This window comes from Protobothrops mucrosquamatus, unplaced genomic scaffold, assembly GCF_001527695.2.
Source record: "Protobothrops mucrosquamatus isolate PMUCROS unplaced genomic scaffold, P.Mucros_1.0 scaffold22, whole genome shotgun sequence".
NCBI lineage: Eukaryota > Metazoa > Chordata > Lepidosauria > Squamata > Viperidae > Protobothrops > Protobothrops mucrosquamatus.
Window position 1 is genome coordinate 343,227 of NW_015386407.1, and position 16,691 is coordinate 359,917.

Sequence of the window (16,691 nt, forward strand, 5' to 3'; positions counted from 1 at the left end):
TCAATGGAAATGAAGGACAAGACAGAGTCAGATTACTTTGAAATCTGGGGCAAATTCTATTGTTGGTGTGAATCAAGGAGAACTGTTCGGGTTTTAAGTTAGTGTTAAGATAGAGATATATAAAACTGTATGTCAGTATATAGAGAAACAAATTAGAGACTGTATTGTATAGAAAAATATGTATATATAGAGATTTAAGAATTATATGTATGATGAGGAACAAATTGTTAGGAATATATACACTGGAATGTTACGTTATGTCCATCTTTGTTTTAACTGTTTCATAAATTAAAAACTTTTTTTTTTAAAAAAAGAAAGAAACGTTTTTATGTGCTCCTGGTTTCAGTACTCCTGCTGATGGGAAGAATCAGATCCCATGTGAGGATAAAGGGAAAGCTACAATTGTATAGAAACCCAACAGTGTACATTTTAACAGAATCTAGCTACAATCGGAAGGACTCATCCTGAAGAACGCAAAGCCATCAGTCACTTCCAAGAATTTAAGAAAGACTAAGCAACGAGGCAGATTTTTTATTAGAGTTCTGATGTTGTGATTGATCATACTTTTTTTTTTAATCTCCTTACTCAAAAACCAGAACTATGATAAATATCCTCCTGTTTAAATATGGAGGTTTTTAAAAAGCCCTCAGCATTTCAGTAGAACAATAAGTTCCTCTAAACGATATAAGCAGACCAATGTTTAACTGTTAAGACTTTTACATCCTGCCATTGTTTTTTTCTGATTATCTAATATTCAGTCATGAGCCATCATGTCAATCTCAGAACAAAACTCAGAAAAGGAGAAAAAAGAAGCAACGGATGGAAATTAATCAAGGAGAGAAGCAACCTAGAACTAAGGAGAAATTTCCTGACAGTTAGAAAAATTAACCAGGGGAACCACATGCCTCCAAAAGTTGTGGGTGCTCCAATACTGGAAGTTTTTAAGAAGAGATTGGACAACCACTTCTCTGCAATGGTATAGGGTTTCCTTCCTGAGCAGGGGGTTGGACTAGAAGACCTCCAAGGTCCCTTCCAACTCTGTTATTCTATTTTAGCAGCAGCTGCAGGGAAATGGGGTAAAGCAACATAGTTATATAGGGGTGCTTGTCCTGGATATGGAAGTGTCTATGTGCCAATTCTAGAGTGACCTTGAGGTGTGTGTGTGTGTGTGTGTGTGTGTGTGTGTGTGTGTGTGTGTATGCTTATTCTTGTGAACATGCAGTTCTTCTGGGAGATCTAATTTAGTTTAAAGGCTATTGGACACTATTGTCCCTTATTCCTGGATCTTCTAGGCCAGCAAAGGGGACTTAACTAAATTTGTTAAAATCAGAAAGTGTGCTTTCAGTGCAATCACCAAACAATCAAGATGATGATGATGATGGTGGTGGTGGTGGTGGTGGTGGTGATGGTGGTGGTGGTGGTGGTGGTGATGATGATGATGATGATGATGATGATCATGATGATGATGATGATGATCATGATTCAAGGGTCACATAAATAAAAGACAGGTCTTTAAAGTTATCAGCTCAGAAAATGCTAGACTATGTTTCTGGACCATGTCTCCTGAAGTTCTGGAATCTTGGCTAAGCCAAAGAACATGAAAGAATGTGTAGATGTTGGCAAAAACAGCAGAGAAATTAAATTAAAATAAAATAAAGGTCACCGCTTAGTGTTGCTTCCCCAAATGCTCATGGAACATCTCAAGTTATTTCAGTAGTAATCAAATTAAGCCTCACTTAATTTGAAGAGCCATGGTGGCGCAGTAGTTAGAATGCAGTATTGCAGGCTATTTCTGCTGACTGCCAGCTGCTAGCCGTTCAGCAGTTCAATTCTCACCGGCTCAAGGTTGACTCAGTCTTCCATCCTTCCGAGGTCAGTGAAATGAGGCCCAGATTGTTGCTGACTCTGTAAACCACTTAGAGAGGTCTGTAAAGCACTGTGAAGTGGTATATAAGTGCTATTGGGAAGGAAGGAAGGAAGGAAGGAACCATGGTGATGCAGTGGTTAGAATGCAATACTGCAGGCTAACTCACTGCTCACTGCCAAGAGTTCAATCCTGAGTTCAAGGTTGACTCAGCCGTCCATCCATCCGAGGTCAGTAAAATGAGGACCCAGATTGTTGGTGGCCATATGCTGACTCTCTAAACTGCTTAGAGAGGACTGTAAAGCATTGTGAAGTGGTATATAAGTCTAAGTGCTAAGTACTACTGCTATGAAACGGCCATCGTTTTCTCCCTTCCAAGTTGTCCTCCTAATGGCCTAGTATTTCTTTGATTATTCCAGTCATAATATCAGTCAATGAATAAAACAGCCAGTCAAAGAGGCTGATGATGCAGAACTATGAGCTTTTGGCTGGCATTGCCAAGATATTGCTTTAGCACAGCCCATTAGTCTGTCAGCTTAAATATTGAGGTTTGTGACTGTAAATATCAAATCAATGAACAGTCAACATGGGGACTGTTTTTCGATACTTTCGATCAACCAAAAATCCCAGCTTTGTTGTGAGATCCCCTACCCTTTGTTTGCAAGAACACTTTGAGCGATGGAAACGACAATGCTAATGACACTTCTTTTAAATTCCCCTGTCTTACTTGATGCTCTCAGACCCATTAGAAATTAAATATATTTCAAATTTCACAACGATCTTTGAGAGACTTGTTTCTCGTTTATCGCAATATGTCACCATATGGGAATAAGCTGAAGAACAAAATGTATTAATTTGATGAGGAAAAGAAAAGTAAGGCATAATGAGCCTCTACTGGAGCAGGAGTCCTCTGAGCAATATATTTCAAAGTGATGCCAATTATGATTGTTATGGCATAAGAACAATTGCATAACCAAATCTGGAATACAATTTTGCGAAGCTATTTGTGATCCGATAAATTAAAGGATTTTTCGAAACTGTTCTGCAGAAGACACATTCGGTTGGAATTTGTCTTTCCATAAAGCAGATGTTACTTTCAAAGCCAACTCAGTTCTTAATGCATTCACCCATGTACAGGTAGTCCTCAACTTATGACCACAATTGAACCCAACAATTCTGTTGCTAAGCAAGACATTTGTTAAGTGAGCTTTGCCCCGTTGTATGACCATTCCTGCCACAGTTGCTAAGTCAATCACTGCAGTTGTTAAGTTAGTAACTCGGTTGTTAAGTGAATCTGGCTTCCACATTAACTTTGCTTGTCAGAAGGTCACAAAATGGGATCAACTGACCCCGGGGCACGGCAACTGCCATAAATACGAGTCAGTTGCCAATTGTCTGAATTTTGATCACGTGACTATGGGGGTGCTGCAACGGCCTTAAGTGTGAAAAACAGTCCCTAAAAGAATTGTTGTAAGTCTAGAACTACCTGTAGTTTAATGGGCAGCCATATCAAAATGATGACATTGCTTCTTCTTTTTTTTTTTTGAGATTTATTTATTTATTTTATTTTGCAGTCTACCTTTTGGTTCCTTCAGATTTTCCTGTCCAAACACAAATCTACTCTTTGGTGGGTTTACTCAAAGCAGTTGGAAGTTACGACATTCTTCTTAATAGATAAAATACAAGACAAATAGAGACTACAGTATATCCAGAAGAATAGATTTTGTTGCCGATAATAATAGTAGATTGGCCCTTCCTATAGAAAGTGACAGAGATGAGCAGAAGGAATAGGATAGGATAGGATAGGATAGGATAGGATAGGATAGGATATAGAATGGAATAGAATATGGAATATAGAATGGAATGGAAAATTGAATGGAATAGAATAGAATAGAATAGAATAGAATAGAATAGAATAGAATAGAATAGAATAGAATAGAATAGAATAGAGCTGGAAGGCACCTTGGAGGTCTTCTAGTCCAGCCCCCTGCTCAAGCAGGAGGACCTATACCATCTCAGACAAGTGACTGTCCAGCCTCTTCTTAAAAAATCTCCAGTGATAGAGCAGCCACGATTTCTGAAAGCAAGCTGTTCCACTGGTTAATTGTCCTCACTGTCAGGAAGTTTCTCCTTAATTCCAAGTTGCTTCTCTCTTTGATCAGTTTCCAACCATTGTTTCTTGTCCTGCCTTCTGTTGCTTTGGTGAATAATTTGACCCCCTCTTCTTTGTGGCAACCCCTCAGATGCTGGAACACTGGTCTCATGTCACACCTGTTTCTTCTTTTCTTTAGACTAGCCAAACCCAAGTCCTGCAGCCACTCTTCATATGTTTTAGTCTCCAGGCCTGTGACAATTAGCAAAATATGATTGAAATAAAGAAAATGCTAAGGAAAAAAAAAGGTTCAACTAACTCCACCTTCACTATCTTTGGTATGAGAGATGATGATAGACTTGCAGGATTCTATTGTTCTTGGTAAAGAAAAATTCAGAAAGAGATTCTTGGCAGAAAATTGTAACTCAGAGATAAGTAAACTGAAGACCTCCAGAAATTTTGGAGCACACTTCCTACTCATTGAAGATTCAACGGAGCACAACTTCTACTCACTGAAGATTAGAAAGTATCTAATCTGTAAACTGAGGCTTCTAGATGAATTTTAGCCACTGAAAAGGAATTAAAAATAGATTGGCCATTTAGAATTTATAGATTACTTTGGAAGTGAACCTTGGGAAGCAGCCAACGCACCATCTTTTAAGAAATGAATTCAGCCCTCCTGGCATAGATTTTCTTAATTCTTAGCAGATGTAATGCTAAAAACAGAGGAAGAATTAAGAGCCAAAATAATAATGTAATAGCAGCATACAGGCCAATAGCTAAGCAATTGTAATTGCATAATATTGCACCATATATGGGCTGGAATGTTATCTACCTAACCCAATTTTTAATAGGCTCTGCAGCTAATTGTGTTTTTCTTTCACTTTTGACTGTTTCCTTGTTCTTCTTCTCCTTGGTTTTTATCTTAGTGGTCATGCTTTGCACCCAATTTACTATATTTGTGATAGAAATCAATTTCAATGTTCCACAGGAATCAAGAAAGTTCAGTACACTGTCAATAAGCAACAGCCTTGTTGTATGATTCTCTCATTTACCTGATCAATTGTAAAGAAATTGTTTGCAATTGGGAAGATTGCAATTTTACTGTAATAATTACAGAAGATCCATATTTATTTATAGCCAAGATAAGAGCCAAATAGTTAGTGAATTGATTGCTTGGCACTGTTATTCCTCCTGCTTTAATTTTGCACTAATTATTAGAGATAAAGCTTTCAGTATGATTAAAGTGTAGGAGGCACTTAAGGGGAAAAGTAGGAAAAACAAGCATTGTACTTCAACAAATTTGAATGCAGACACATCTTTTTAAAGGCACTGGGAAGTTTTAGAGGAGAAAAAAATAAACATTTGCACACACAAGCACACACACACATACACACATTTACTTTTGTTTCTCTGCTGCTGCTGCCTTATTGTTTTTCTACCTTTCTGCCTGTTGTAAAAATAATTAAAAAAAATAACAAGAGTTGGAAGGGACCTTGGAGGTCTTCTAGTCCAACCCCTTGTTCAAGCAGGAGACCATATACCATTTGTGACAAGTGGCTGTACAGTCCCTTCTTAAAAGCCTTCAGTGATGGAGCACCCACAACTTCTGAAGGCAAGCCGTTCCACTCTTGACTGTTCTCACTGTCAGGACATTTTTTTTTCTTAGCTCTAGGTTGAATATCTCCTTAATTAGTTTCCATCCATTGTCCCTTATATCTGGGATTTTGGGCCAGACTTTGTGGGTCTCTGGATCTTTGTGCTCTTGGCTTTAATCCCTGATGACATCATTGGTGCCACATCCTGGCTACCACACAAGATATCCCCTGCCCTGTATTTGTTCTAGAACCTGTGTACAACTGCTTAGCTAAGCATTCTCTCTGCCTCTCCATTGCTTTAACATAACATGCCTGGCTGAGGAATTCTGGGAGTTGAAGTCCACAAGTCATAAAAGGGCCAAGTTTGAAGACCCCTGCTTTAACACAATCCCATCATGAAACCAGTCTCATTGGGATTGGTGGGACTACAACAGGACAATCTGCTCATGTCCTGCAAGACTTGGAAACATTCATAGCCCTTCCCCAGCTCAGAAAATACCATTGTCGCATCTGCTAGTAGAAGACACTATCACCATTTAATTCAACATTCCATCGGGATTCCTAATTTGTCCTCAAACTTGCCTGGAGGTTTAACTGCATATTGTTAAAGAGATGTAGATGGCTGGGGATAGAGTCCACAACCCTCAACCTCTTGTACCCTTTGCTCTCTTGCAACCGAAGCATGAGTTTCCATGGGTTGTGGTCTACTTATGTACATTGAGTCTGCTAGTGAAGAGAGTAAGGAAGGTGACCTTGATGGAAATATGTAGGAGCCATTACCATTACCTAAGCAAAGAGGGGCGAAAGCTTTTTTAGATTCAGAAACAAGATCATATTGAGAAGTGGCTCAGACAGACACCTCCCTGATTCAGTGTGTGTATGCCAGAGTGTCATAGTGGTTAAGATACTGGATGAGGAGAGAGAGAGAGAGAGAGAGGGAGAGAGAGAGAAAGTTAGTTCTAGTCCATCTTTAGACACTGAAGTCAAAAGCCAGAGTGATATAGTCATGAAAGTGTGTGTGTGTTTGTGTGTGTAACACGTCCATCAAAAAATTAAAAACCCTCTACAAGACAGTAGTGTTATCATTACATATTAATCGACATGTATATAATAATAATAAAAATAATAATAATAATAATAATAATAGTAGTAGTAGTAGTAGTAGTAGTAGTAGTAGTAGTAGTAGTAGTAGTAGTAGTAGTAAAGTTGGAAGGGACCTTGAAGGTCATCTAGTCCAACCCCCTGCTCAGGCAGGAAACCCTATACCATTTCAGACAAACGGCTGTCCAGTCTCTTCTTAAAAACTTCCAGTGTTGGAGCATTCACCGCTTCTGGAGGCAGGTTGTTCCACTGGTTAATTGTTCTCACTGTCAGGAAGTTTCTCCTTAGTTCTAGGTTGCTTCTCTCCTTGATCAGTTTCCACCCGTTGCTTCTTGTCCTGCCTTCAGGCGCCTGGGAAAATAGCTTGACTCCCTCTTCTTTGGGACAACCCCAGAGATATTGGAACACTGCTATCATGTCCCCCCTCGTCCTTCTCTTCATATGTAAATGAAATATATGTACTATAAAGCAGTCTGCCAGTTATCTTTTAATTACCATGCATAAATAGCTAAAAAAAATATTCTAATGAATAGATTAGCAAAGAAGGACAAGGGGTGGAGAAGGGGCAAATAGATGGAAGATAACCTGGCAGCTAAATTCTCTCTAAGTATCTCTTTGTATTAAAAAATGTGTGGGTTTCCCCAAGTATAATATATGTGTTATCGATAGTAGCAACCATAAGCGATATTAGGTCTCAAATTTATCCATTATATTTATCCCTATAAATTCGTATCTTAACACATACACTTTGACATTGATTAAGAGGTAACCACTATTACTTCTTTCACAGCTAATGCAGAATTTGCCTCCAAGCTACCTGATTTATATGCTAATATAGTATTCCTCCATTAATATACTGAATATGAGAAAGTTTATAGAAATGGCGGTGAGAGGGAAAAAAATCATAATTTTTAGAATAATCTTGGGCACATGGATTCAAAAATAATTTGTGTTTTAGAACCGTCTCTCACATAGGAATAGCATTTCAATCTGTATCGTTGGTTTCACTGAAAATAATTCCTGTTGAACTGAGTAAACATTGTTTTTCATTAGGACTACATAATATTGCTTTGGTTAAAAAAAATAAAAATAAAAATGACACTTAATAAAAAAAAGACAAATATAAACAACCCTGGATATACGGCAGAACATATTGATAATCAGAACACTCTAAATACATTAAGCCCAACTTTAAAACTATATATTTCCCTGTCTGGCACATCTTGCAGACTCTTGAATAATAGTGGATGTTCTTGCATTCCGCGGAAATCAAGTTATTGCCAAGGCAACCACAGAAATAATTCCGTATTTAGAGAGCACCGCTGAGAAAGTTTGAATAGCTGCTTAAAAGGACAACATTCAGAAGTCACTTATTCAATGTAGCATTAATAGAAGCCGGGTGACGGAAGTGGAACAGCAATATAAAAATCCTTACCCGATGCTCAACAATTTGATATTGGACATTTACAGACAGACCTTGACTTACGATCGTCAATTGAGCCCCAAAGTTTCTGTTCCTAAGTCAGATCGTTGTTAAGTGAGTTTTGTGCCCCCTTTTATGACTTTTCTGGCCAAAGGGGTTAAGTGAATCACTGCAGTTGTTAAATTAATAACACGGTTGTTAAGTGAATCTGGCTTGTCGTTGACGTTGCTTGTCAGAAGGTCTCCAAAGGGGATCACATGATCCCGGGACCCTGCAACCGTCGTAAGCAGTGCTTTTTTTGTAAAAAAAAAAAAAAAAAAAAGGTCCCTGAACTCACACACGTCATACAACCCGCCTTGCCTACCGTACAAGGTTCCATCCAAAAAATGTGCCGGAACTCCGTTCTGGGCATTCTATGAGAAAAAGAAGCCCTGGTCGTAAGTATGAATCAGTTGCCAAGTATCTGAATTTTGATCACGTGATCATGTGGTCATATGTGTGAAAAACGGTTATAAGTCGCTTTCTTTGGGCTTGGCATGTCAAAATTTCAGAAAATGCCTAACTTGATTCAGCTGACATGTCTCATACACATCAGGGATAGAATCAAGATCACGTGAAGTATTAATACCACTTTACAATGCCTTGGTAAGGCCACACTTGGAATATGGCATCCAGTTTTGCTCACCACGCTGTAAAAAAGATATTGAGACTCTAGAAAGAGTACAGAGAAGAGCAACAAAGATGATTAGTGGACTGGAGGCTAAAGCATATAAGGAACGGCTGCTGGAATTGGGTACGTCTAGTTTAATGAAGAGAAGGACGAGGGGGGACAGTATAGCAGTGTTCCAACATCTCAGGGGCTGCCCCAAAGAAGAGGGAGTCAAGCTATTCTCCAAAGCACCTGAAGGCAGGACAAGAAGCAACGGATGGAAACTAATCAAGGAGAGAAGCAACCTAGAACTAAGGAGAAACTTCCTGACAGTGAGAACAATTAACCAGTGGAACAACCTGCCTCCAGAAGCGGTGAATGCTCCAACACTGGAAGTTTTTTAAGAAGAGACTGGACAGCCATTTGTCTGAAATGGTACAGGGTTTCTTGCCTGAGTAGGGGGTTGGACTAGATGACCTCCAAGGTCCCTTCCAACTATTATTATTATTATTATTATTATTATTATTATTATTATTATTATTATTATTATTATTATTATTACTATTACATACACACACACACATACAAACACACTTTACATATTCATACTTATAAAAAAACCACAGTCCAAACTTATGTGATGTTATATATTACATTACAAAAATAAAATAATCATCTATATAAATAAAAATGTAAATGTTCATTTGTTCAAAATCTTAAATCTCTGAAAGTTCTTTACCGATTGCTTTGAAATTTTGACACAACGTTGCATTCGAATATGCACGTGTTTTTATATACCTATATTATATAGATATCACACCTGTGACAGGTAAAAACATGCTTTTTTTGAAAAACAGCGACATCTGTTGGACGTAAACCACACACTACGATTTTACGATACGTGCGCTTTCTCTTTTCTTTCTTTTCCATTTAACCAGACTGAGCCACAGCAATGCGTGGCCGGGTACAGCTAGTACAAAATAAAATATGAGTACCAATAGTCTGCGGCTTACGACCACAATGTAGCCCAAAATTTTTGTTGCTAAATAAGACAGTTAAGTTTTGCTACGATGCATCCGGATTAAAATCTGGCAATTTGATACCCCTGCTTCAGAGGAAAGTTTTAGATAGGTAAAAATCAGTGCTAACTAACACTTCATATTTTAGGTACTATAAGCAATAATGATACTAAAGATAAGCACAAAATGACTTGAGAGAATCCTTGGAAATTCTAGGTCACAATCAATCCGTCATTCAACCATACATGATGAAATAGGATCTTTATTAATGAACTGATGACTTGGTTGTCAGCAAGGATCGATTTTAATGCAATATTTTCTGTCAGGCAAATGTTTCTAAAATAACTTCTCTGGCTGAAAATATAGCATTGAAGTTACTGTTTCATCTGGAGATTTTTTTTTCCCCTTGAAAACATAAGCAATTCACTTGGAGAAATTAAATTATCCTCTTAAAGTGACATCTAAATATAGTAAACACTTATAGAAGTTACAGAAATTATATCTGATAATCCTTTATTGCAGTAAACATTCAACTACTATGTCATAATATAATAATAATAATAATAATAATAATAATAATAATAATAATAATAATAATAATAATAATAATAATAATAATAATAATAATAATAATAATAATAATAATAATAATAATAATAATAATAATAAAGTTGGAAGGGAACTTGGAGGTCATCTAGTCCAACCCTCTGCTCAGGCAGGAAACCCTATACCATTTCAGACAAATGGCTGTCCAGTCTCTTCTTAAAAACTTCCAGTGTTGGAGCATTTACAGCTTCTGGAGGCAGGTTGTTCCACTGGTTAATTGTTCTAACTGTCAGGAAGTTTCTCCTTAATTCTAGGTTGCTTCTCTCCTTGATTAGTTTCCATCCGTTGCTTCTTGTCCTGCCTTCAGGAGCTTTGGAAAATAGCTTGACTACCTCTTCTTTGTGGCAGCCCCTCAGATATTGGAACATTGCTTTTCCCTTTTACTTTTTTTCTTTCCTGAAATAGTTTTCTTTTTCAAAAATTTCTTTTTTCTGTTTGTTTATCTTTCAAATTGTAGGGTTGGTTGTTTTTTTTTAAAAAAAGAATCAGTAAAGTTGATTATAACTTTGATTTGTTTTATAAAGTTATAAAACAAAGTTCTATGATAGGGATGACCACAGAATGAATCCATTCTAACCTTTCATTTTTTTTAGTATGAAAAATAGAATTATAATCCAATATCCCCTTTCTACATTTTGCAATTCAACTCTTAGCTAAACACACACACAAACACAAACACACATTCCTCAGAAGGAAAATGGTGAACGTGTGTGTGTGTCTAACTACATGTCTTAAATTAAAGGAAGTTATTTGGAAAACACACAACTATTCTGAGGATGCGCCACATCTTCATGGAACAAAGCTGGAACGGGATGCAAAAAAGGCTTGAGAGATTCAGTTGTCAAAATTGCTTGAACTGAATTTGGCAGGGCTGAGAATTCCTAGCTCCTGTTTCTCTTGTGTTTGTGGTTTTTTTGCCAGAGGGTTTTCTTTTGTGGTTCTAGCAGCAGCAGTTGGCTTCAAATTGACAAAGACAGCTTTGCATTCCTTTCTCAATCCTTTTTTTTTTTTTTTTTGGTGGTGGTGGTGGTGGTGGTGGTGGTGCTGGAGGGAAGGCGAGTCAAGCCATCTTTTGGCAGATACAGAAGGCCTCTTACTGGCCTACTGGAGGAAGCAGACAAAAAGACAGATTCCTTTGGAGAAGAGAATAATGTTGCTTTCCTGGTGTAAAGTAGTTTGCTGCTTGAAACCTGCTTGCCAGGTCAATCCCTCAGTGGGCTGCTTACCTAATCCAAAGAATGGTTGATGTACAGAGTGATGCAGGTCTGGTGTAGAATAGTGATGGCAAACCTTTTAGAGACCGAGTGCCCAAACTGCAACCCAAAACCTACTTATTTATTGCCGGGTGCCAGGTGGGCATGGCCCACTGGGTGGGTGTGCCTGTGGTGGTGATGGCAGATTGGGTGGGTGTGGCCAAGGTGGGCGTGATCACCTTGATGTTGCTCGTGGGGAGGGACGCCTGTGGGGGCTGGGTAGGGTTGGGGGAAATCCTGGGGGTCTCTGGCAGGTGGGGTGGTTGGCAGGAGGCTTGTCCTGTGGGGTGAGGCGAGGCAAGGTGAGGCAGGACGGTGGTGCCATTGTCACAGGGCAAGGTGAGGCAGGGGCCGGGGCGGCTGCTGCCTGACACCATCGGCCCCTGCACACAGAGGCCAGCAAGCGCATGGGTGCTGGGATGCATCCGGCCATGTGGGACCTCGGCGAGTTAGTGGGCAGCTGGTTGAAGAGGGACGGTTGCAAACTCCGGGGCATGGCACGTGTGCCCACAGGGAGGGCTCTGAGTGCCGTCTCTGGCACGCGTGCCATAGGTTCACCACCACCGATGTAGAATGTGGTTCACTTAGTAAAATTTAGTTGGGCCTTTGACTCATGCCCATAATACACAACTAAGACAATGTTGCCTGATGAGGAAGCAGACAAAGAGAAAGAGAGAAGACTGCATCACATTATTAATTTGATAAGTTACAGAGAAAGTGTAATGTATCGAGTGAATGTATGAGCAGATTGCTGAAAGCTGTTCAGGGAACCGTTAGCAGACCACATGGCCTGCTAGCCAGACTGGCTGTCTACAAAGACTGAACAGTATGCATTTGAGCGGGAGAAAACGGTGCATTCATTGGCTGACACCGCCCCAAGCTGCATGTATAAATAGGGGCGGAGCCATCTTTGTTCAAGTTCTGTTTTGTCTTCAGTAAAGAAGTACCTGTTTACTACTCCTGCCTCTTCAATGCTGAACCCAGCACAAAACAGAACAGAAAGTTTATAGGCATTCATCTTTAGTTTGGACTAAGCCTAGCTAGGGTGATGCTGTCTGTGCAACCAAATTATGACACAAATGTGCTGAAGATTAGAAAGACAAAAGCCATTTATGCCATCTCTTGTAACATGCTAAAAAAAAAAAGGAAAGCCTGTTGATTGGATTGCAATCCTCAACCCAATTTATCTATTCGCAAATTGTAATGGAGTTGATAGTTTTAAGCCATCTGAGTTTAAAGTCAGCCTGGACAGTCCACGCATCAGTTTTAGCAGAACGAACAACATCTCCTTCCCCTTCTCCTCCTCAGTGCACTAAACCAAATTTCCTTGATCAGCACAAAGCTTTCATTCCTGTACTGACGGGTGCAATTCATTAAGAGTGTGTGATTTCAAGGTGACTTAAATTTTAATGGATTCCTTTAAAAAGAAAAAAAAAGAAAAAGGTTTAAAATTTCGTAAGTGATAGAGCCGAAAGAGAACTGCAGGTCTCTTTTATTAATTTGGAGCTTCACACTGTGAGGTTATAAAATCCTACATGCCACAGGATGTAATAGTTAAAATATACAACATTTGCATGGTTCTCCATAGCAACTGAAAGAGAAACCACTTTTTTTTCCAGAGAGACAGTGCTTTATTACATCAGATAGTTCTCTATGAGTTTCAGTATACAAATTGCAATTTTCAGCCTGATTAAGAAAATAATGTTTACCATTGTTTTAATATCACTGTCTTTGTGGTGCTGATGCCATCCCTTTAAAATTAGGGGTGTCAAACTGCCGGCTCATGGGCCGGATGTGTCATGTCGAAACCGTGCCCACCCCATTGCCGGCAATGGAAAAAAAGTTGCGATACGTTGCAACATGTCACGTGACGTTGCAAGTTTGACCCCTGCTTTAAATCATCCACTCTTTAAAGGACATTATGAAGCACTGAGTTAAGTTAAAAACCACTGACTTAAGAAATTCTAGTAATCCAAACTGCCTTCCTATTGCTATAATCAGAATCATAGTTTGCTTTTCGGATATCTTTCATTCCTTGAATTAGCCACAGTTTATTGAAATGCTACAATAAATGAATGTATGGTAAATTCATCCATATGTACTACTGGATAACACTGTTGTTTAAAGTATAAGGCAAAGTTAGTTTGCGTATTGGCTGGCCTGCAGCTGTAGCAGTATCCTGGTTTACTTCTTACATGGATAGTTGTTACGACAACTTTGGGCACTGCTGTAAAAGTGTTCTACAGAACATTTTGTTCCCATCCACCTGTCAGGGATGTAACTTTCCAAAGTCAAATGCCCATGATGCTGTGAAACCTCTGTAGGTCCTTGCAAGTGGACTAACTAACTCTGAAAGTGAGTAAATTCAGATGGTGCTCCAGAGGAAATACAATCAATGTAGCTGTGGAGATGTTCCTTTGGAAAGATAAAATAAGTGATTCCCCAGTGGAAGGAATTTCTACTCATCCGTCCTCAGAAACGAAGTCATTAGTGTTAATATTCCTGGTGGAATGAGGAGGAGAGAGGAGCTGGTAAACAATACAGCTAGAGGTTCAATTTTTGTGTTCTACGATTGGCCAGCTCAGCAAGAGGAAACGAGCACTGCTAACTTGAAGGGAATCTTTGCAAACAAAAGGTGAGGATATTCATAGGATATAGGTTGGAGTTGGATGCCAGGATAGTGACTGACAGCGGCTCTTGAATATATTGGGTATAATTGTTCAGATGCTATATGAAAACAACCCAACTAACCATTGGGTCTAGGTCAGGGTTAGGCAACCTTGGCTCTTTTATGACTCGTGGACTTCAACTCCCAGAATTCCTGAGCCAGCATGGCTCAGCTTGGAAACCTCTTCCTTTCCCCTCAGCATGGCTGACTCAGGAATTCTGGGAGTTGAAGTACACAAGTCATAAATGAGCCAAGGTTGCCTACCCCTGTCCTAAGTCCTCCTGTTCTAAGCGGCGAGCCTCCTAGACTAGGGGTAGGCAACCTTGGCTCTTTTATGACTGGTGGACTTCAACTCCCAGAATTCCTGAGCCAGCCATGCTGAGGGTAAAGGGAGAGGTTTCCAGGCTGAACTATGCTGGCTCAGGAATTCTGGGAGTTGAAGTCCACAAGTCATAAAAGAGCCAAGGTTGCCTACCCGTGGTCTAGGTCAACTCATTATGGTCAACTTGCCGCAGCCAACTTGCCGCGGGATAATAGTTAACTAATATCAAAGAAACGGTGGAATAGAATCATTAAAGAAAGGATGCAGAAGGAGGAACAAAATGAACTGTGAATGAGAAAAATTAAAATATATTTTAATTGTTTTTAATAATTAAATTTAATTGTTGAATTGTCCTGCAGCGACTTGGCCCATGGCAAGTTGGCCATGGTGAGTTGACCACAGTGAGTTGGTCGCAATGAGTTGTCCCATTCTCCTAACCATCAGTGTTCAGCTTAAATCGACCTCTCTTTTTCTTTCCTTAAGATTACAAGAAACGACAAACTCTGCCCAAGCTTTTTCAACTGTGCCTGTGAACGACTCTTCCAAAAATCCGTCTCCACATTGCTAACCTTTTTTAGAATTGAGAGATACATTTTGCCATGGTTACAAAGCCTTCCTGTCTCTTCTGAACTTCATGGTAGATTCAAAACCACTTTTTTTAAAAAAAAAAAAAGGGGGGGGGAGAAAAATGGATGGGAAGAACCTAACCAGGCATAGAGTAATTAATCACAATTTAAAAAACTGGCATGTGTAGTAAATACTGTAAATGAAAGCTGTTCTAAAGCAATTAGTTCTAAATCAATATAAGACATTTTGCTTGGGGGAAAACACAGATTAAACTCTTGATAATGTGTCATTATTACTAGGACAGCATTTATATTGCTTACTTTATTATCAATAATTGTAACCTGGTGACACTTTTTCTGCCACCAATGCTGATGTTGAACGCTTTCACTTTTTTTCAACGTCAGCATAGAAGGGCCTCTTGATGATATTGAGTTGATGTTTTTTTTCAGATTAATGGGATAATGTACGGTGAGTTAAGTACAAACTGGAATAAAAACACCAGCCTGGGACACAATGTTAGCCTTCAGTCAGCGTCCTGAGTGATTGTTCTTCTTAACAACAAGGGAAAGATAATCTCTAGAGCTTTGTTTTTTGTTTTTTCCATGCTAAACCTTCTAAACTCCTTGAGTTCCTTGAGTGGGGGGGAAGTAAACTTAACATACTGGATGCTAAATGTTTACCAAAGCTGCAAATGAAACCTTGAACTTCAACTTGCCAGCCTACGAAGTCTGCTTTTATCTTTGCTCTTCATGCAGAACAATGGTTTAAGTGCAAATTGTGGGCTGCCAGGTGGAGGGTCCTTGGAAGACTTGACAAAATCACACATTTTCTTAAAAGCTATTCTTCCCACTTTCCCGTCTCCAATTTTCTCCCTACGCTCTTTGATTTCCTTCCATGTGAAATGACAATAATAAAAAAAAAGCGGGCAAAGGGAGACATTCAATAATCAGATAAATGTGGCATTATATTGCAGAGGAGGGAAAGAAATGGGGCACCGGGGTGCAGTTTCAGGATAATGCAGGGACCATTTGATCCTCTTTTGCTTTCAGTTCCTTCGATTCAGCTGTGTCTACCATGAGATCTCTGATTTTCGAAACTAAATGACTGACATATTGATATAATAAACAGTAATGTACTAGAAGTGCACACCAAAGGCACTTCCCCCCCTTCTAGGCACTCTTATTCCTTGAATATGGAAATTGTCTTGCTCTGCCAATGACACACGGACAGCCTTTCTTCTCTGCTTTCTTGCACTGTTAAATTGCATTGAGTTATTGTTAGGAAATCTAGATGTTTCAAGAATCCTCAAGATACTACCATGAAACTGGCAAGCAGGAGACCCAACCACCATCACCACCACCTCCTCCTCCTCCTCCTCCTCCTCCTCCTCCTCCTCCTCCTCCTCTTCTTCTTCTTCTTCTTCTTCTTCTTCTTCTTCTTCTTCTTCTTCTTCTTCTTCTTCTTCTTCTTCTTCTTCTTCTTCTTCTTCTTCTTCTTCTTCTTCTTCTTCTCCTCCTCCTCCTCCTCCT

At 39.3% G+C, this 16,691-nt stretch overlaps 1 protein-coding gene across 4 annotated transcripts in view; it reads right to left on the reverse strand.

Annotated features, from left to right (window-relative positions):
• PCDH9 (protocadherin 9) overlaps nucleotides 1-16,691 on the reverse strand; it is a 784,060-nt gene that overhangs the window by 227,147 nt on the left and 540,222 nt on the right. The window lies entirely within an intron of this gene.